The sequence below is a fragment of the Odocoileus virginianus genome, chromosome 20 (assembly GCF_023699985.2).
Source record: "Odocoileus virginianus isolate 20LAN1187 ecotype Illinois chromosome 20, Ovbor_1.2, whole genome shotgun sequence".
Classification (NCBI taxonomy): domain Eukaryota; kingdom Metazoa; phylum Chordata; class Mammalia; order Artiodactyla; family Cervidae; genus Odocoileus; species Odocoileus virginianus.
In genome coordinates this window covers 29,933,093-29,956,711 of record NC_069693.1, presented here as the reverse complement: position 1 = coordinate 29,956,711, position 23,619 = coordinate 29,933,093, and positions in this window count along the sequence as shown.

Here is a 23,619-nt window from a genome sequence, read left to right as displayed (position 1 = left end):
TTTCCTAGTGTTGAGATGTGAGAGCCAAGGTCAAGGATACAGAGAGGGATTTTATGCAAGGTAGTTTTCATAGGTTATACCCACTTGTAACCTGGCTCACATGTGTTGAGCCTGACAGCTGATCATATTTTGTTTTTGTTTTTCCCAGACTTTGGCCTAGCAGAGGGTATGACACTTGGAAGCATTTCTTGAGTGTGCACTGAAGAAACTCAATGTCTTTTGAAAGATGCATAAGCAATACACTAGTGTGTGCCTTGTGTGTGAGAGAATAGACTGGTTTGTGTGGAAACACAGAGCAGAGTCCAGCAGACCTGCTCTGAGATCTCTGGGGAACCCTCATAGACAGAGGACATCTGAGGAGGATATTCAAATATAAGTAAAAGCATGACATGCAGAGGGGAGAAAGAGAACCTTCAAGAGAAAGAGAACTCTAGTAGTTGATTCACAGTGTGAGGCTTAATCACCTGAGATGTCTACACTTGTGACTGATTCAGAAGTGTGGTCAACATATGCTAAACTGAATGGGATTGAAATATGTCCCCCTCTGCCTGGATTTGAAGGAGTCTCAGTTTGTCAGAAATGGATGAAAGGAAGGTAGGAACTCCATTCTGACAGTGTTCTCAAGACTAACTGGATTATTTTGCTTCACCTATAATTCTCTTCAGATTGAGACATTAAATTTGTAACCACAATGTGATAAGGGATGTTTCATGAATACTGTGCATAGTATTCATAGTTTGCCTGTTTGAGGGTATGTCTGCATGTTTTAGAATGCAAACATGTATGTTTAGGATGTGCATGTATGAATATTGTGAAGGCAATTTTTGAACTTTTTGCTTTTTTTAGTGGCTGTGTCTCCAAGATCCACGTCTCCAAACTGAGCGGGTGTTACAGTTGCTCACAGCATGATGGTCTGACGGCAATCTTTGGAGTAATGCAGAGGTGAGTTCAAAGCCGTCCTGAGTGTGAGTTCCAGCAAAACAAAATGACAGAAGCTGCAGATCATGCATGCAGAGTGGATTAAACACTAACTGGGTATTAACTGAGAAGGTGAGTTTGGCATGATCATGAGTCAGCCGAGGGAGTGGGGCCCCAAGTGCTGCTTGCTGTCTGTCTTTTTTGGATGGTAATAGGACCTCTGAACTGTCATGTGCTGTTTTTTCTTCTTCATTCTCTGAATTTTCCCATGACCTCCTCCTTGCTGTTATACTTGTAACCTCTTCCTGTTTTACTGTATTTATTTATTCTTTTAACTTTATTTATTTATCTATTTAGGCCGGGTCTTCACTGCTGTGCGAGCTCTTCTCTCCTTGTGGTGGGCAGGGCCTGCTCTCTAGCTGCGGTGCAGAGGCCTCTCATTGCGGTGGCTGCTCTTGTTGCAGAAAACAGCTTCTGGGGTGTGGGGGCTTCTGTAGCTGCAGTTCCCTGGGCTCCAGCGTGCAGGCTCAGTCACTGTGGCTCACAGGCTTAGGTGCTCCCTGGCATGCGGGATCTTCAAGGACCAGGAATAAAACCCATATCTCCTGCATTGGCAGGCAGATTCTTTATCACTGAGCCACCAGGGAAGCCCCTACCCTATTTTAATGTATCTTTCTTTTTCTCTCTCTCCCTTTTTATTTCTTCTAATGGTCATTTTATCCCGTTCTACCAGAAAATCTCCTCAAACCTGAAGGAAAACAAATACCGGGAAGTCCAGAGCATTGGAATAGCATACTACCCAAAAGGTTTTAATAATATTCTCCTAAACTTCAGATGAATCTATTGTTTTGTGGGAGTATGATATCATCCACTTAGACTTTATTTTTCAGTACATTTATTTTATTTTATTTATTTGGCTATACTGGGTCTTAGTTGCAGCACCTGGAATCTTCAACCTTTGCTCTGGCTGCAGGGTCTTGGTTGTAGCATGTGGGATCTAGTTCCCTTGACCAGGGATAGAACCCACGCCCCAGCATTGGAACCACAGAATCTTAGCCACTGGACCACCAGGGAAATCCCACATCCCCTTAGACTTTAACTGAAAAAACAGAAATAGCCCTTTAGGCCTGCAGTAAATGTTCCAGAATCAAGAATTTCCTAAAACCCACATTCCCTTACGTTTCCTCTCTGATTCTGTTGGACTATCCTGACACAGCTAAAATTTAACATTCTTGCTGTTCTGGTTCCTAAAGCATATGAAATACATTTTAGTTCCCCTCCTACACCAAGAACTAACAAATTGTATGGAATTTTAATGCTACTGTCTCATAGAAAAGTTCAGTGTAAATGACTGGGATAACTTGGGTTTGTATTTTGAACTAGCTGTGCAGCCCTGCCCACTGGAGGCCATGAGATTTGTTTTGTCTGCACCACTGGGATGCTGTAAGGCTTACGGGGATAATGGATGTGAGACTGCTTGGTGTAATGCAATTCAGATACAAGGAGCTGTTCTGCATGTATATATTAATTTCATATTTATACCTCCCTTCAAAGTGGTTTTATGTAGTTAATACATATTCAGTAAGAAAGTGTTCTATTTAAACCAAAACAAAAAGGGAAAATTTTTTAAAAATAGTTATTTTATCTTGTTTCTTTGTAACCCTTTAGTCCTCTAGGTGTTCTGAAATTAGCCATATAAAGATTCAGTTTAACCTCTCAGAATTTTGTGTCCATTGCAGTCATAGCTCTATTTTTCAAAAGAATTGATCTAGTATATCCAGTAACTGGAATATATTGTCATTTAATGAATAGTTTTTTCCTCACTAATTAGCTTATTATACATTCCTTGTGGTATGAATAAGAAGATAAACATTTTCCTTAACTTTTAGGGATAAGAAGTATTCCCTATCATTCCAATGATAAAGGGAAATTAAAAGCATCAACTTAAAAATTCACAGCATGAGAGTTATGAGTTCAGTTTTATTTGGGGCAAAATGAGGACTGGAGCCTGGAAGATAGCACCTCAGATAGCTCTAAGAAACGCTCCCAGGAGACAGAGGGGAAGACCAGTATATATGTGATTTTGGTAAAGGGGCAGTGCATGCAATCAAGCACGTATTTTTTCCAGAAGTTTTCTGCTAGTCTGGTGAAGCTTTCTGCTAGTCGCTAGGAGCAGTTGTTACCATGAAGGATTTTAGTGCTTTTCTAGATATGAGGAGTTTCAACAAATAGGCTCATAAAATTGGCTCCTGAAAATATCTTAACTGAAGACTTGTCCTGACAGTTTTTCCCTAAGCACAGAGTGCCTGCATTTCAGCTCTCCGCCCTAGGACCCCTTTCACAGAGTGTTGAAGGTCAGCACCTGCAGCTGCTGCATATAGGATATGATATGGCAAGTGCCAATTTGTTGTTGAAAGTGAAAGTGTTAGTTGCTCAGTCGTGTCCAACTCCTTGTGACCCCATGGACTGTAACCCACCAGGCTCCTCTGCCCATGGAATTTTCCAGGCAAGAATACTAGAGTGGATTGTCATCCCCTTCTCCAGGGAGTCTTTGCAACTCATGGATCAGACCTGGGTCTCCTGCATTGCAGGCAGATTTTTTACTGTCTGAGCCCCCAGGGAGGCCAAAGACACTTCTTTAGTCTTCAGAAATCATCTCATGTTTTCCATGTTAGGATCCGAGTTAAGTCTCCCGTCACATCTCCCTCTGCTCTGGGAGACTCTCCCAGTGCATCAAACCTAGCAAACTTCTTTCCAAGCTCCCCAAATTCCTTTCATAATTTCAAGTCTTTTTCAAGACATGCTGTTTCTTCTGCCCTAAATGTCTTTTCTGGTTCTATCAATAATGCTTCTTCATTCTTCAAGAATAAGCCCTTATCAAGCCTGCTGCTTTAATAAGTCTTCCTCACTACTTTAGGATTATTTGGTCCACTGATAAGAGAGGACTTTCCAGGTGGCTCAGTGGTAAAGAACCCGCCTGCTAATTAGGAGATGATGGAGATGTGAGTTTGACCCCTGGGTTGGGAAAATTCCTTGGAGGAGGAAGTGGCACCCCACTCAAGTATTCTTACCTGAAGAATCCCTTGGACAGAATTGGTGGGCTACAGTATTAGGGTCACAAAGAGTCAGACACGACTGAACGATTGAGCACACCCGCGTGCACACATATGACAGAGCAAACAATAAGCTAACTGAGGGCAGAGACTATGTTACTACATGCCCTCATCTCCATTTCCTAGCACAAAGTTAGAACAAGTGGACATTGAATCCATGGTTAGGGAACGTCTGCAGAGAGAAGAATTTGCTTCTATTTCTTTGAGGCGATGCTAATTCAAATAGCTTTGTTAGGGAGAAATCCCCTGCCTATTTAACAGTCAGACAGAATCCTGCAGCATCTGCTAGCACACTAGTTCAGAAAATCTGCCAAGACAATCCTAAAAAGTACCTCATCATTTGCAACCACTGATTCAAAGACCAGACGTGATTGTTGTGGCTTCATTTAAACCCACTGTCAATGAAGTCTTGAATGCAGTCTTGAATTTAGGACTTTCTTGCAACCAGCCACTCTAATCATAGAAATGGTCATTTGCACTGGAGTGTCATTAACTCTATATTGCTGTTGGAGTGGTACATTTAATTCAGTGTTACAGAGTTGAGCAGAATTCATCTTTTATCACACTGCTGCCCTCAATAGATATTCTTCCTGAAAAGACTACAGTGAAAAGAGTTTGGGACTTGTGAAACTATTGATCCTTAAACCTAACACCCCTGTTTCTGTTCCCCACTCTCTGACCTTCATGAATTTCCCAAGGTGCTCTGGGTCCCATTCATGGGAAGATACTTGAACAAAGGCAGTTTTGTTGTGATTAGGTCATCTCTGCACAGAACACCTAAAAGGTCATTCAGTCTTTTATCTTTGAAACAACTAACCTTCTTTGCAAGTAGATTAAATATGTCTTTTTGCTGACAATTTGTTTCAAAAATAGGAAAAGGTAGAACAATAGGTACATTATGCAGAGTGTTTTTGAAAAAGAACTTTTATAAATTGGTAATTTAGAAAATCAGTGGGTTGCAGACGAGACACAGCATCCTCTGTTGAGTTTTCCGCTGCAGCAGAAGTGTCATTTGAGTATACTCTTTAATCAAACTTTTTTACAATTTATACCCGGTCTATGCAGAATTGAGTACTTGGGCTGAGTTGATATATTCCAATGCCTCCTATTTCCATGAAATCTAAGATGCTACTTTATCAAACTCATTTTTCATAGGAGGGAGTTCAAGCAGAGAGGGGGTGAAGCAGCACATCAAGGTCAATGCTGAAAGTGAACACTAGAAATAGATGTTCTTACCCTTTCCTTTGGACTCCATGCTCCTGTTGCTTACAAAGAATGATACGACTAATGCCATTTTTCACCAAGCTATCCGCACACATTTCTTACCAGCTAGCAGCCATACTTATTGTGGCCACATAGTCAGCAAAGTGCTCTCACTCTCATGAAAGGCAAGACTCTTTCCTAGCACTAAGGAATGGATCCTAATTGATCTGAATAAGCACCGGCAATTTTAGTCCCTAAATGCTGATCGTTGTTCTAGGGGTAGCATGTAACTTCGACATAATGAGAGCTCAATATAAATGAATTAGGCGAGTTCTCTTCCTGAGTTCTTAAATCTACATGGTAGTATGTAGACTACATGGTAGTATTCTTAAATCTGCATGGTAATATGAGGATGTTTAGAGCCGTAATAACTGTCTTGTCTGTTAAGGCTTGGGATCCTTCAGTATATGTATGAGCTAATATAACAAACCTGGAACCACCCACCTCCAGTCTTTTTTGTTAAAGAAGTTACTTAAGTCTTTATAAGTACTTCCCTGGTGGCCCAGTGAATAAGACTCCACCCTTCCAATTCAGGGGACCCAGGTTTATTTCCTGGCAAGGGATCTAAGATCCCACATACCACAACTAGAGAAGCCTATGTGGCAATAAAGACCCAGTGCATAAGTATTAATTATTATCAAAATAAATAAAAAAAATTTTAAACATAAAAGTTTCATAGCTGAAGTCACCATATTCCCTTATATGCAGTTCAAAGCTATTCTAACAGATAGATAAGTCTGAGTACATATCCCAAGTAGAATGGCTTTCATGCTTACGTTGAAAGTGGGATCTGGAGTGAGATAGGGATAAGTAAGACTTGAGAAAAAAAGGAGTTTAAGTCCATATATCAAAGGGCAATGGTGTGGAGCAGATGTCCTTCTTCAGTCACAATTAAGAACAAGTTTGAACCGAAATGCAATAGATTCAGTGCTGGTTCAGACTAGCTGAAGGTCTGTGAGAAAATCAGACTGGGGAGACAGTCATAAGTAGCACAGACCATAAAGATATTAGAACCAAACTTGTTCCAATAATTTGGTATGAACCAAAGCAAGCGGAAACAATGCTGAACTCTAGCCTCAGGAAGCTTATATATGAACTGGAATTGGCAGTCTGATCCAGCAAATTCTGGCCTGCTCCTTACTTTTGTGAGCAAAGTTTTATTAGAACACACAGATAACCCACTTGTTTATGAATTACATATTTTAATGGCAGAATTGGGTAGTTGAGACAGAGACTATAAGGCCCTCAGAGACCACAATATTTTCTGTCTGGCCTCTCATAGATAACATTTCCCAAGCCCTAGCATTGTGTCCCATGAGGATTTCAGTCTGGAGACACAGAGAGTCCATCGGTACATAATAGATAAAGGAAGGTAGGAAGAAAAGGATCAAGAAAAATGGAGCTTTCTGTTTGAAATATTTGAATGGGGGAAAAAATAGCTACTACCCCAAATGCTTTTTATCTGTTTCAATGACTAACATGACAGTAAATGCTGTGTTTGCATAACTGAATAAAAGGAGAGACAAATCCATAGCTCTGCTAGTATTTTATGAAAGAGACTTTTGATATGTTGGGCATCTGATTAACCATTGGCTCTGGTATTTAGGCAGGTAGCCTAAATAAATTAGTGCACACGCAGAATAGCTCAAGGTGAGAATGTACGTGGATAGGGAGGTGTGAGCTTTGGGTGCTGAGGTAGAGGAAAGGGAGAAAGTGGTGCTGACATACAAAACTCTAGCTTTCTATTTCATCTCATAGATTGCTTCTGGCCCCAAGTCTGACTGATGCTTTACCATTACACATCAATATGATTACATGTACTTTGGATCTAAAATTGCATTCCCCAAACTAAGCATCATCAAAAATGCAACAAAGGAAGAGATGGCTCATGACAATCCAAATGCCTCTACACAGAAAGGAAAATAAACATTTCATTTTCCTGAAACTTGCTATGAAAGCTGAAATTCACATAATGAATTCATAAAGAGACTTTGCTATGATAGGAATAATTTGGCCCTGAAATATGAGCTGCTTTTATTCATGTAATATATGCCTGGCAGTATTGAAGGTGTTCTCCCCTTTCTTTCTGCCCAAGTTTATAATATTGCCAAGAAGTGCAGAGCCTTATACATGGCTAGTGGCTGAAATGTTACCCTAAAATATTTGATCCAGGGGACAGCATCATTGCCAGTATCAGAAGATGTCTCCTTATGAGTAACCACAGGCGGGAGTAGAATCCTCACCTGCACTTATACCCACCATCATTTAAACACAGTAATGGAGGCATTGAGTTAAAATTAAAAAGCCCAACAAGAGCTTTGTGTTCACAATCAAATCTTTCAAATACTGGGTGATCTTTACAAAAATGTTCTTGTGTGTCCCTCTGTCTGGACTTTCTGCTTCTCCTGTGGTTTGGATAATGCCTACTGACCTCAGAAGTGCCATCCCCTTAAGTAAGTCTTTCTTCACTGACCTCTCCTAGTCCCAGTGAGTCCCAGACTCTTATACCTACTGAGGGCCCCTCTACCTGGAAAAAACATATGTTTTAACCACTGGTTAATGTTCTTGTCTCTCCTGAGATGAGAGACAAATTTTTTTTATGGAATTTTTTTCCCCATACCTCTATCACCAACATCCATTGCAATGCCTTGGCTGTCTGTTGAAGAACAACTTCATACAGAACACCAAAATAATAGCCTGATAAGCCACTTTCCTCTATTCAAGACTAATCTTTCTTTCTCTGAGATGAAAAGTGATTATGGACCTATCTTCAAAACCAGTGACTCATGTGGCTTTTGAAACATGATCGGGGCTAGTGTGGGTTCTAGTTTAAGATCTCCCAATAAATAGCTATATTATTTTGTATGAAATCCCTTAACCTCTCTGTATTTGTTATTTTCAACTCAAAAAAGAGAGCATTAGATGGATTTGAATAATGTTTATGATGTCTTCTTATAGTCAAATTTCTCTGAAACTGTAAATGTGTATTTGTACAAAATTAGATCATCTTCTCCTTACTCTAGAAATCACTTTTTAAAAAAATAGAGTTCTGTACTTATTCTGATATCACACAGATCTATGACCTGAAATGTTAAATCATCTATTACTCCTCAGGTTATGCTAAAAGAGAAAGATTGAATTGAATGTCATTGCATTATAAACTTATGTTTTTAAGTTGAAGAGAGTAGTGCCCAAAGATATGACAATTTTATATGTTGTTCAGTTGCTCAGTCATGTCCGACTCTTTGTGGCCCCATGGACTGCAGCATGCCAGGCTTCCCTGTCCTTCAGCATCTCCGGGAGCTTGCTCAAACTCACATCCATTGGGTCAGTTATATCATCCAACCACCTCATCCTCTGTTGTCCCCTTCTCCTCCTGCCTTCAATCTTTTCCAACATCATGGTCTTTTCTAATGAGTCAGCTCTTTGCATCAGGCGGCCAAAGTATTGGCACTTCAACTTTAGCATCAGTCCTTCCAATGAATATTCAGGACTAATTTCCTTTAGGATTGACTGGTTTGATCTCCTTGCAGTCCAAGGGACTCACAAGAGTCTTCTCCAACACCCCAGTTCAAAAGCATCAATTCCTTGGTGCTCAGTTTTCTTTACATCCAACTCTCACATCCATGGACTTCCATGGTGGCTCAATCACTAAAGAATCTGCCTGCTGTGCGGGAGATGTGGGTTTGAACCCTGGGTTAGGAAGATCCCCTGGAGGAGGGCATGGCAAATCACTCCAGTATTCTTACCTGGAGAATCCCCATGGACAGAGGAGCATGGCCAACTACATTCCATGGGGTCACGAAGAGTCAGTCACAACTGAGCGACTAAGAACAGCACTCACATCCATACATGACTACTGGAAAAACAAAGCTTTGACTGTACGGACCTTTGTTGGCAAAGTAATGTCTCTGCTTTTTAAAATGCTGTCTAGGTTGGTCGTACACTTTCTTCCAAGGAGCAAGCCTCTTTTAGTTTCATAGCTGCAGTCACCATCTGCAGTGATTTTTGGAGCTATAAAAATAAAGCCTGTCACTGTTTGCATTGTTTCCCCATCTATTTGTCATGAAGTGATGGGACCAAAGTGTTACAATTTTATATGTATTTATATATATGTGTGTTTCAATATATACATGCATATACATACATATATACACATATACGGGGCTTCCCAGGTGTCACTAGTGGTAAAGAACCAGCCTGCCAGTGCAGGAGACTTAAGAGACATGGGTTCGATCCCTGGGTCAGGAAGATCCCCTGAAGGAGGGCTCGGCAACCCACTCCAATATACTTGCCTGGAGAATCCCATGGACAGAGGAGCCTGGTGAGGTATAGCCCATGGTGTTGCAAAGGGTTGGATACGACTGAGCGATGAACACTGACTGACTGATTGATGCACAGATATACAATTTAATATGCATACCACACAGTATATATAATACTTTATAAAAGTCCTAATGCTAATTACTATGCAAAATAGGTGTTACTTGAATTATGTTCCATTAAATCTGTAAATTAGATGTAGACTTTCATTTTCTTTTTAGAGGAAGAGATGAAAAACATAGATCTGATACACTACCACCATTAACACAATTGAATGGCCTTAATTTCTCAATAGGATCATTCAATATTCATTTTTTAATTTCTGCATTTACACATAATATCTCTCTGGGGGCCTTTAACAGATTCTACTGCTGCAGTTTTAATGAGAACTATCAAAGGTTACTATGAGATGATGATCTATACTTAATTCATAGATTTCCCCAGACATTTGTGCAATTCAGTGCTGTTTAGAATCTTTTTTAGTTTTATTGTCGTGAAACATTTACCCCAATTTAAACTGCATCTTTAATCTTTATTAGCATAATCCTTCCATTCTTAAAGTTAGTATTTTGAGAATTAATATGGAAAAATGATGGCCTCTTTAGGGAATTTAATAACTTTGCTTATGAGGAAACACTGAAAAATCATCTTGTGTCTATGCAGTGTTTCAAAACGTATTCTGATCAAATATTTCTATCTAACAAAGCAATATTAATGTTTATCTCTCCAAAATTTTATAATTATGATTTATTATGTTTATACAACTTCATTGAACAGAATAAAACATACCAAGTGCTCAAAGGTGATTGGTACACATTTAATGATTTTTCAGAGGGTGTGTGGGTTAAGAAAAAAAACAAACAAAAACACTGATATTTTAGAGAAAACCCACATCAAAATCTAAACAAAAAATCTGAATTATGAGTTTGTGATCAAAATAAAATAGTTTTAGCTTATTAAAAAAGACAACTTTTCTCATCTACAGCTAATTTTATGAACTCATATTCCTTGAAGATCAAATAAAAAGTGAGTTTAAGTATGGTGAATGAACTCAGAGCATTTTTTATTGCTATTGTTTCTCATTTTAGTAGGCATTCAAATGAATCATACCACATGTTTTTAAGTGAAATAAAAATTAGGGTGATTTTCTACCAGTATAATCTTGTTTAATATAGGAGTTTAAATTAAATGAAACCATGGATTTCAGGATTACCTAAAGGAAACTTCTTAGACCAAATCCTAGCATACTTATTAAAGGACCCCTTATTTTTCATTTGGTCAGTCCTTCTCACTGAGCTTCAGAACAAACTTTACAATGGGAGAGAAGTCATGTATAATTCTTGTACCATGGACAGAGATGAAAACTGAGGCTCTCAGAAATTAAGGAAATTATCTTCAGTGGTTCTCCTGATAAGCAGTAGGATAGTTACAGAATGTGGCAAGGTGAGATTTACATGAGGGCATGTAAGAGAGGAGAAAGGAATATTTTGATTTCCAAATCAGTCATTCAAGCTTCTGCTTTCTTATCTTGTGCATTTGACATGCTCCATCTGTAGTTTTATCTTCTTTCCGTAATTCACTTCTACCTAAATTCTGCTCAAAACTGACTTCTCGTGAGACAGCTTGTCTCAACCTGGAAGCCTTAGGTGTTAAAAGATTTGTATTTGAGTTTCTATTTTCTCACAGTTCTTCCCTAGATCTTTGGTACACTGTTTATTTTCTGTAATTTTTTCTCTTCAAAATTCATTCCTTCATTGTCAGTGTCCTCAGAAAAAGATGAAAGAAATTCTAGGTCTAGTGATCTTACTTGTCTTATTTATTTAAGTCTAGCTGGCTTGTCTTGGAGAAGTCATTTTCCTCTCTTCTTCTGAAAAATGAAAGCCTTAAATAAGATATCTCCAGGGTATCATTTGACTCCAACAATCTGAAAATTTTATAAGTTATATCTCAAGTACACAACTCCTAAAATTTACAAAGCAATTCTGACATTCTAAATGCATTAAAAAAGAAATTATCTTTTAGTTTGTTCCAGCAGCTCTATTTTGTTAAAAACAACTCACTTTCAGAAGTCATATCAGCAGCATCTTTATACTTATTACCTAGGTGACTTTGGATGTATCCTACATGCATCTTAATCATTGAACTGACTTGGAAGAGGAATCCACAAAACAGGCAAGTATTCCAAATAGGAATATCAATCCTGGTCTCTCAAGTTGCATATGTTCTTGTCTGGATGTCTTCACTTCTGGCTTGGACTTAGTCAATAGCACAATTTAAGGGAGACACCAAGTTACACCTTCATACTCCTTAGTATTGATGCATGCTCAACTGCTTTAGTCATATTTGACCCTGTGACCCCATGAACTGTAGCCAGACAGGCTTCTCTGTCCATGGAATTCTCCAGACAAGAATGCTAGAGTGGGTTGCCATGCCCTCCTCCAGGGGATCTTCCCTACCTAGGAAGTGAACCTGTGTCTCCTGCATTACAGGCAGATTCTTTACCTGCTGACCGACCTGAGGAGCCCAATCAATTAGTACTGATATGAAGTATTGATATTAGTGTTGATACGAGGCTATATTCTATCAAACCCAAGCCACTGACTACCTGAAACTCCTGTCAACAAAGGGGTATAAGGACCTCCCTTGTGGTCCAGTGGTTAATAAGAGTCTGCCTTCCAATGCAGCGGATGCTGCTTTGACCTCTCGTGGTGGAACTAAGATCCCACATGCCTCAGGGGTTACTAAGGCCACTCACCCCAGCTAGAGAGAAGCCCATGTGCACAACAGAGAGCCTGCACACCACCACAAAAGACCCCACATGCCACAACCAAGACCCAACACAGCCAAAAGTGAGGCGGATGAATACATATTCAAAAAGAAACTACAGAACCATGCAACCCCCTTTGACTCCTACTATAGAGTCTCTGAAATCAATCCCATTTTATTGTACATCTCTGTTAGCTTTAGTCGCTGCTAACGTCCCAGCCTCTGCCCACATCTGTGCATCACCTACATTGTTTTCAGTCTGACCTGTTACTCTACATGTAAAGTCTTTGCCTGTCCCTCCGGATGTCAAGACACGTCTCAGCATTATGTATGAAAATTGCTTTTATGTCCTAGCTCTATCTGAAATGTGACTATCTCCTATGGCCACCGCTTCACCTATCACTTATTAAGTGGGTTATGTTTGCACCGTGCACCAAAGGGGTTGCTGGCTGTGACATCTCTGCTTCTATATCCATGTAGAAGTTCCCCAAATTATTCTCTTTCTTCCTACCTAAAGAGCTTCTCTGAATCACACAATATTTTATAAACTATTCTTTATTTCTGACCTTCAATAATCCACCAGTTACTCCTCTTTATTCACTCACAATCTGAGCAATAGATTGTGATCAGTTTCTCACACTGATCACATTAAATAGATCACTGTTTCTCTTTTTACCACTTTTCTTATCATATCTTGGGTGGCATTATCATCTCCACAGAAGTTCCATTCAACCCATTTACCCTAGAGTTCCTTAACTTTCTTATGTCTCTGATATTTTCTCAGCTTTCAATACTTTAGCCATCATACCTTTTAATTTTATACTACAGGTTTTCTCCATTATCTGAAACCAGAGTATTCCTATGAAACGTTTCATAAACTGAAATGGCATAAACCAAAGAAGCAATGCCCTTAGGATCCATCTCGTTATCAGATGCACAAGATAAATGGAAATAAAGCACAGATGCTCAAAGACACAGTTAAAGTGATTGTGACTTGATACTGAGATACAGAGTGTGGTTGCCAGGGAAGGAGGTTAGTGGTGCCATTCCCACTGCTCAGGGCACAGGCTGCCTCGCAGGAAAACACATGCTCAACTGTTTTCCCTTTTCATCTTTTTTTTTTTTTAAAATAAAGCTAACCTTTAGCTGCACAACCTCCTAAAACTCTGTATCACTCATCTTTCTTTTGAACATATGCTCCTGTTTTTCCCTATAATACTCATAGTTTTTCCACTTGAACTCTCTCTTCAATTCTTCCACCCTTCAGGACTCTTACATTCTTATATGTATTGGACTTATCAATTTAAATTTTACCAATTTTCCTTCCTTTTTTTTTCTGTTTGACAATTCAGGATTCCACATGACTTTTAGGCATTGTGTCTCCTTCATCTCCTCCAGTTTGTGTCAGTCTTTCCTTGTCTTTAATGTTCTTGACAGTTTAAAAATTACTGGTCATTTTAGCATTCTTAAAATGTCCTTCAGTTTGGTTTCTCAGATATTTACTCATGATTAGACTGAGGTTACAGGTTTGTGGGAAGATTATCACAGAAGTAATGTGCCCTAGTTATTGAATTATATTAGGAAGTGCAGAGTACTGACATGGATTATTGCAGGTTGCATTAATCTTTATCACTCAGTTAAGGGGGCTACTGCTAGGTTTCTTTTGAAGTTACTATATTTCCTGTTCCATAATCTTTTCATTACAATCTACAATGTCTGGTCCACATTCAAGGAGAAGAGAACTAATCTTCACTTCCTCCAGAGAGAATTATCAAGCAATTTTTGAACATATGTTTAAACTACCACAGTGAACATTAAATATTTCAGGAGAGATACATATTTTGAAGTTATGCAAATATCTGGCTTCAACTTAGTTTCTTCCTTGACTTTTAGCACTCATCAGTGGATCTTGCCTGCAGAAATTATTGCTATAATATTCAAATGGTGGTTTTATATTACTCTTATATCTTTTGTCTTATTAATTTGAATTTTCAATAAGAAATTGTTCTTCAGATTTATTTATGCATGTATTTATTCAATCATGTTTTTATTACAGTATGGAGCTATTGATATTTTTTGCTTTGGATTAGAGTCTAGTGGTATCATCATTTATTTTGTTGTTGAAATTGTTCTTGATCTGTCTTTCTGGAGCCCTTTCATATTGGCTCCTCTAGTCCTTTCGACATAATCTAGTATTGTTGGAGTACTTTCTTATGTCTGACTCCAAAGCATGATGCAGGTTCATTTATACATACTGCCTCCCACCCCTTTCATTGTGAGAGTGTTTAGGCTGTTTATATTTCATGTAGTAATCAATATAATTCAACTTAAGAACCATCTTGCTGTTTTTTTTCTATTTGTCTAACCTGTTCTTTTTTCCTTCTTCTTTTCCCCCTTTCCTCTCCTTTTATTCTTCATCTAATTGTATGTTTTTTTTAATTCCATTTTATTTCTACTACTGGTATTAGTAAACCTCTTGATTACTCTAGGATTACAATATATATCTTTACTTTGTCTCATTTTACCTTTAAATAACACCTTAAGCATTCATGGTAACTGCTATAAGGATAGATGGAATCTCCTCTCCCATCCAATATGTATGTTATTTTCATACATTTTATGTGTGTTTGTATAGTGTATGTTTATATATATACATTGTGTGTATATATATGTGTGTATGCATATGTAATATATATGTTTATAACAGTATATATATAAAACATGTTAGATATGCATACACACATGTTATAAGACACGTTGTAATTGATTTTACTTTTAAAGGTTTTTAAGAATTTTTTTTAATTTTAAGAAATTTTAAAGTTGTGGAAACTATATTCACAATTTATTTGCATTATTCTTTATTCTTGTATAGAATTAAATTTCTACATATAATTTTCTATTTGCCTTTTGAATTATTTTTAACATTTTAGTTTATGTAATTTCTGTAGCAACAAATTCATCTTTGATTTGTCTGATTCTTTTTTTTTGTATCGTCTCTTCTCATAGAATTCTAAGATGAGCACTTCTTTTACATTTTTTACTCCATATCTTAAAGTTGTTGTTTCACTGTATTCTGGTTTTCCTAGTTTATGAAAAAGAATCAATATATAATTAGTATGCTCCTGTAATTAGTTTGCCTTTTCCCCCAAAACTATTCTTAAGGATTTTTGTGTGTTTTTTTTTTTTTCTTTTTGTTCATTTGTTTTTGTTTTAAAGCAAGCCATCTGCAAGTTGAATATGATATGCTGGGTCTGGTTTTCTTTTTCTTATTCTGCTTGGGTTTATTATGATGTTGTGTTTGTGATGTTTTTGGTTTCCTATTGCTGCTGTAACAAATTACCAAACCTTAGTGGCTGGAAAACCACACAGATTTATTATTTTATCCTTCTGGAGGTCAGAAATATGAAGGAGTTTTATTGTCTAAATTTAAGATGTCAGTAAAATTGTATTCCTTCTTGAGATTCTAGAGGAAAATCTATTTCTTTTCCTTTTCAGCTTCTAGTATTTGCTCACAAATGCTTTATCTTCAGAGTACATCACATCAAGCTCTGCTTCTTTTATTGACCTTCTCTCTCTCTCTCTTTCTCTCACTTTGACTGTCTTGCCTCACTTTTATAAGTACCTTTGTACTTTCATTGGGCTCACCTGGATCATCCAAGATAATCTCCCCATCTCTGGATTCTTAACTTAATCATATCTGCAGAATTTCTTTGCCATGTAAGCACAGGTAACATATTCACAGGCAGGTTTCAAGGATTTGGATGTGGACATTAGGGGAAGTCATTATTCTGTCTACCATAGTCATTTGGAAAGAAAATTATTTATTTAAATATTCTGATGCTCTTTCCCTTTCCTTTCTGAGATTGCAGCATACAGCATAAATAGGTTAGACTGTGATACTGTAACACAGATCACTGCAACCATACACACATTTTTAGTTGTTTTCTTTCTTTTTTTTTTTTTTTTTTGATGTAGGCCATTTTTAAAGTCTTTATTCAATTTGTTTCAATATTGTGTCTGTTTTATATTTTGGTTTTTTCATGTGGGATATTAGCTCCCTGACCATGGATTGAACTCCCACCCCCAGCATCGGAAGGCAAAGTCTTAACCACTGGACCACGAGAAAAGGCCCATATTTTAGTTTTGTTTTACTTTGTATATATACATACATATACATCTCATACATATACATATATACATACACATATATATACATATGTGTATATACATACACATATATATACATATATATATGTATATATTGGCTCTGATTTGAATATTTTCTCTTGTTATACCTTCTAACCCACTGATATTTTCTTCACCAATGTTGATTGTGCTATTAATTCCATTTTCACATTTTAGTTTCAAAACTTTTCATCATTAGAATTCTCTTTTACTTCTTTTTTCACATCTTTAATTTCCCTCTTAACGATATTCATGTTTTCCTTCAAGTCTTTGAACATATTTAACAACTGTTTTAAAGTTCTCATAGACTATTAAATCATCATCTCTTTCAGTTCTGTTTCTATTGATTTTTTCCCCTAGTTTTAGGTCATTTTTCCTACTTCTTTAAATGTGTAGAAAATTTTTATTTGATTATAGGCATTATGAATTTTATATTGTAGAATCCTGAATTTTGCTGTTCTCCCTTAAGAATGTGGCACTTGTTTTAAAAGTTAATTGCTTTCTCTGTGGATCGATTTAATTGTCCCATGGCTTTTAAGGACTATTCTAGAGTATTTGTAGCAGTCATTTCATGGAGTTAGTTAAATTCCCACTAGAAGTGACAGCCTTTCTCAGATTTCTACTGACTGTCCCTTGCATTTCCAGAGATCTCTCCATCCTCAGTTCAGTTCACTTCAGTTCAGTTCAGTCTCTCAGTCGTGTCCAGCTCTTTGCGACCCCATGAATCGCAGCACACCAGGCCTCCCTGTCCATCACCAGCTCCCGAAGTTTATTCAAACTCATGACCATCGAGTCGGTGATGCCATCCAGCCATCTCATCCTCTGTTGTCCCCTTCTCCTCCTGCCCCCAATCCCTCCCAGCATCAGGGTCTTTTCCAATGAGTCAACTCTTTGCATGAGGCGGCCATAGTATTGGAGTTTCAGCTTCAGCATCAGTCCTTCCAATGAACACCCTGGACTGATCTCCTTTAGGATGGACTGGCTGGATCTCCTTGCAGTCCAAGGGACTCTCAAGAGTCTTCTCCAACACCACAGTTCAAAAGCATCAATTCTTCGGCGCTCAGCTTTCTTCACAGTCCAACTCTCACATCCATACATGACTACTGGAAAAACCATAGCCTTGACCAGACGGACCTCTGTTGGCAAAGTAATGTCTCTGCTTTTTAATATGCTATCTAGGTTGGTCATAACTTTCCTTCCAAGGAGTAAGCGTCTTTTAATTTCATGACTGCAATCACCATCTGCAGTGATTTTAGAGCCCCCCAAAATAAAGTCTGACACTGTTTCCACTGTCTCCCCATCTATTTCCCATGAGGTGATGGGACCAGATGCCATGATCTTAGTTTTCTGAATGTTGAGCTTTATGCAACTTTTTCACTCTCCTCTTTCACTTCCATCAAGAGGCTTTTTAGTTCCTCTTTACTGTCTGCCATAAGGGTGGTGTCATCTGCATATCTGAGTTTATTGATATTTCTCCCGGCAGTCTTGATTCCAGCTTGTGCTTCATCCAGCCCAGCATTTCTCATGCTGTACTCTGCATGAAAGTTAAATAAGCCAGGTGACAATATACAGCCTTGACGTACTCCTTTTCCTATTTGGAACCAGTCTGTTATTCCATGCCCAGTTCTAACTGTTGCTTCCTGGCCTGCATAGAGGTTTCTCAAGAGGCAGGTTAGGTGGTCTGGTATTCCCATCTCTTTCAGAATTTTCCACAGTTTATTGTAATCCACACAGTCGAAGGCTTTGGCGTAGTCAATAAAGCAAAAATAGATGTTTTTCTGGAATTATCTTGCTTTTTCGATGATCCAGTGGATATTGGCAATTTGATCTCTGGTTCCTCTGCCTTTTCTAAAACAGCTTGAACATCTGGAAGTTCATGGTTCATGTATTGCTGAAGCCTGGCTTGGAGAATGTTGAACATTACTAGCATGTGAGATGAGTGCAATTGTCCTAGCTGATGGCAAATTGATCACTTCTTGGTCCTATCTTTCAGCTGAAAGCTCCATGTAAATGGATCAATTGTTCTCTCCTGAAAAATGTTTTTTCCCAGACCCTATGAAGTTTCACTCTGTGTGCCTACAGATGGCTTTCAGCCAAAGACAGAAGGGGATTCCTTTATAATCATCTGATATTTTTTCTCTGTATAATTTCCCCTTTTATAACACTCTGATCAGCATATTCCACTCATCCTGATGCCTCCATACATGTTTTTGTGTCTGAAGACAGTTGGCTTTTACTTGGGCTCCACGTTCCTCCATTAAAGTCTGAAAATTGCCTCGAGGCATAAAGTTCAGGGTGATTGGAGCTTGCCTCATTAATTACCCTTGCCTCATTAGTTACAGTCCTGTGATGCGTCTTACATAGTACCTGAAAAGAGTTGTTATATAGTAGTGACATAAGAGGGTAAGTCTATGCCCTGACACTTCCAGATGGTCAGAAGCAGAATGTCCTCACTGTTGTTTTTCTCAGGGAGTGTATTTTAAACAATCATTCTAAAAGGGCTTAGATTAAGAAGATTTTATTTCCCGTTAAAATGAAAACTTAACCAAAAAATACGTCTTATGTTGCTGATAATACTCCTTTCCCTTCCTCCTCCACTCTTTATTATTCTTATTATTACTATCATTATTATTTTGCATGCCTGGGTCTATTGTATTATTTATTGCTACTACATGTCTCAAAGCAGTAATTAATTAATTAAATGATTTAATTCAGTATTTTATTGTCAAATGTTTACCTATTCCCTTTCACCTTTTATACACGTGATTAGAAAAATCATAAATGTTAGTGCATTTGGTTCTCATATTTAGTGAATGTTGACATGAAACCAAGTGGACATATTTTAGAGAATACTTTCTATACAAAATGATTATTCTGTGATGTGTTTTTGAACCTATATTATATACCACTGTTGTGAAAATGATAGGATATAGAGTCTTCAGTTTACTTGGGTAACAAGATATTTGAAGCAGTTACTATAATAGTATGGCAAATATTACACTTCAAAGTACATGCAAAGTACAAGGGAAATACAGAAGAGACAACAACTTACTTCTTTGAAAGACTAGGAAGTTTTTCACAAGATAAGTGACCTGTGGTGTATAATGAAAACAATTTATAGGAGCCTTCTAGACTGACCTAATAGGTATGCACATTTCAAGCAGAAATGTGAAATGAACAGGCCTAACAAACTGTTAGCAAATTAATATGCTGAAGTGCATGGGAGTACTTGTGTGAGTGATGGGAGACAGAGCTGGAGTCACAGACGAAAAGACCATGTAATCCAAGTCTTTTGTTCCCTGTTAAGAACTTTGGGCTTCATTTCCTAGGCATAGAGCAAACCAAGGTGGATTCAAAGCAATGGAAGAAAAACTTAGATTTGTACCCCAGTGTTTTCAAATCACTTATGATTTCCATTTTCTCCTAAATGGATGAATATGTTTGAGGTGATTTGGACATTCTGATATTGTATTATTCTATTAACTCTACCTACCAGACTACCCTTCACACTTCAAGTTCCCACTTGGTTTTGGGGAAGAATCTAGAAGACTTCTACCTAAAAAAAGTAAACTTACATGCATTTTTACTTCATTATCCTTAAATATCAATGGCCACTGTCCTAGGGAATAACATATTTTGATGACAGAGGTCCTATAATATAGATGACTAGAGCATTGGGATAAGAAATTAGTCTGGGCCAACAATGATTTAGACTAAATGTTAAGCTATTGCTTAAATCTTCTTGACCTAGTCCACTGATAAAATTATTAGTGTCTGATCTGATAGTGGATTATTTCTATTGTAATTGAAATATTTTATCCTCTTTGTTACAGCTTTGGGCGTTTCTCATGTTGGGTGTCTGACTAGTAGTCCCTGAGGCATACCACACCACCAGCTGGTTTAGTGGCTTACTATGTATGCTTAGTTGCTCAGTTGCGTCCAACTCTTTGCAACCCCATGGATGATAGCCCTCCAGGTTCCTTTGTCCATGGGGATTCTCCAGGCAAGAATACTGGAATAAGTTGCCATGTCCACCTCCAGGGGATCTTCCCAACCCAGGGATCGAACCCAGGTCTCCCAATGGCTTACTATGGCAACTATTTTATTAGCTCAAAATCTGTTGGTCAACCAGGCAGTCCTTTGTCCAGAGGCAGTTATGGGTATCATCAGTCAGTGTCAATGCACTACAATATCTAAATGGTTATCTGGGAATTTACTCTAACTGGCTTTTCTGATTCAGGCTGAGCATTCTTAACCATTCAAAAGTGAAAACTGAACTTTGCCTTGGTCTCTCGACTTCCAGAAGGTCTAGTCATGGACTCATTCCATTGGCGTATTAGGGATACAAGAGAGCAAGCAAAAGCTTGCAAGCTCTCATGAGGTCAACAAATGTGCTACCAAATCTACCACATAGTTTTGAACAAATCAATATATAACACCTCAGATTCAAATGGCAGAGAAACAGTCATTCTTGATGGGAGAAGCTGCAAGCTTACACTGTAGAGGGACTTGCATGTAGAAAGTAAAGTAAGTGTGGCTATTTTTGCAAATAGTCTATCACAGATTTTTTTTTTTTAAGGAAACAGATATATGGCTTTGCATCTATTATAGGTATCTAGTATAACAAATTGGATTTATAGTCTTCTTTAATATATCACTTTTTTCTCAACTGATGACAACAGCAATAATGTTTTGCAGACTCTGAGCACCTCATAAAGAATAAAGTTATACTGACTCTTTATTTCTTGCTCCCTGCAGGCAATGAGATAGACCCTGTTTTCTTCTCATAATTATATGCAATTTGCTGAGATTGTTTCCCATCCCAAACCTTCCCACTCTTTAAACATGGTCAGATGCCAATTAATTATCTTAATCTTTTCTTTCCCTTTACATCAAACTGAGTTCTAAATTGACATCCTTTCTAGTTGGATGGTTGGAACTATTCCCTCAGAAAATAAGGCTCGGGTTAATCTAAGTCACTCGAATGCTCTTTTCTCCAATAATCCAGATGGCTTTTTTCTGTATTCCTCTGGTAAAATGGAGATTTTTCTAACTGGCTATGGAGGGGCAGCAATATTAAGATAAACTCATTTTGAGTTTTATAGGTTTTATGTGATAATTATGCTCCCGTCTATTAGCATTTCTAACCAACCAGATCTGTCTCTCCTAGGTTATAAACTCAGTTAACCACAGCACCACATTCTATCACATTAATCTGGCAAACCTATCCTTTTGCCCATTGTTTATTCAAGTGAGCTTTGAAAGAGGTTTTAACTGATGGTATTGTATCATTTATCCACACTGAGACCCATTCAGAGCTGCACAAAAGTCATGACTTTATTAAAGAATCAACAGAAAACTTAAGGTTCTTATATGCAGCTTTAATTTTGAATGAATTCTGTCTAAAAACTAAAAACAAAAAGAGATGCCTTCCTTTCCAAGATCAAAATAAATTAGTTTAGAAGAATACGTGATTTAAGGATTAAAGCATGGGGTTCTTTAACTGGTAATCTCAGAAAACTAAACTCCAAAATAATTATAAAATGTTTCAGTTCAGTTTAGTTCAGTCTCTCAGTTATGTCCGACTCTTTGCGACCCCATGGACTGCAGTATGCCAGGCCTCCCTCTCCGTCACCAACTCCTGGAGTTTACTCAAACTCACGTCCATTGTGTCGGTGATGCCACCCAACCATCTCATTCTCTGTTGTCCCCTTTTCCTCCCGCCTTCAATCTTTCCCAGCATTAGGGTCTTTTCAAATGAGTGATAAGAATCAGGGAGTTTACTAAGATACTTTCTTCTCAGTCTCTTCTGTAGACTTGATGCATATATGGATATATGTTAATGAAAAAAAATCACACAGTGATCCTGCTTCCTGTCTAAATATAAGAAAAACTAATTCACATTGAAAATGGCTACGGCACTAGACTCTGTAACCCACCCAAGATTGTGACTATTAGGAGGGTTTCTTCTCATCACTGTCTTTCAGAAACCCAACTACCACCAGTCAATTTTCAGGTCATTCCCTCATACCTAGCCAGAGCGACTATGAAGCAAGCTCATTACCTTTCTAACCCTTTCAGCTAGTACAAGGTAATAACATAAAGGGCCACAGGTTTGAATTTAGGTAAAGGTGTCAGTGTAACTAGTGGGTGACATGAAAGATCAGGCTACAATTTTTTACAACTTACTTGAATCCTCTGGAGTTGTTCAAGTCTAGCTGTAGATCACTTTCATCTTATAATGGATTTCTGCTCAGCTTACTCATATGATATGTGGTCTAACAGCACCCAGCTTAAGAGAGGGAGTTCTGGCTACATGATCTCTTGATGTCTCCTGGTAAGACTTATTCTCTACCTGGAGATGCTTTTGAATGATATATAGTTCTCTGCTATAAATGGCATGGCCTTGCTCTAAACCCAGGGTCAGAATAAACTGAATGGTCTCTCCTCAAAACTTATATGTTCAAGCCCAAAGCCCCAGTTGGATATAGGGCCTTAAGGGAGGTAATAAGGTTAAAAGAGGTCATAAGGGTGGGGCCCTAATCCAACAGAACTGGTGTCCTTATAAGAGGAGGAGAAAACATCAGAATTATCTCTATGTAGATACAAACAAAAGGTCATATGAGCACACATCTACAAACTAGGAAGAGAGGCTTCACCAGAAACCAACCATACTGCCATCTTGATCTGAGGCTTCTAGCCTTCAGACTGTGAGAAAATTAATTTCTGTTTTCTAAGCCACTCAGTTTACAGTGTTTTGTTATAGTAGCTGGATCAGAGTAACATAAGTATGTTCCATTTGGTTTATTCATTAAAGCCTGTCAAGAACTGCTCATAATGTCCTTTAGGATCATACATGTAATCCAGAAGTTCTGCCTCACTAGAGGAATGAAATGACCTTTAGCAGATACAGCTGAAGCACCATATTGGAGAGGATATCTTCTGGGATAATGTGCATATTCACAGTGCAATATGCAACTCACACCAATGGCCATTATTTGGCACTAGATACTCAACTGTCACAATAAATGGGCCCATGAACTAAGAAATG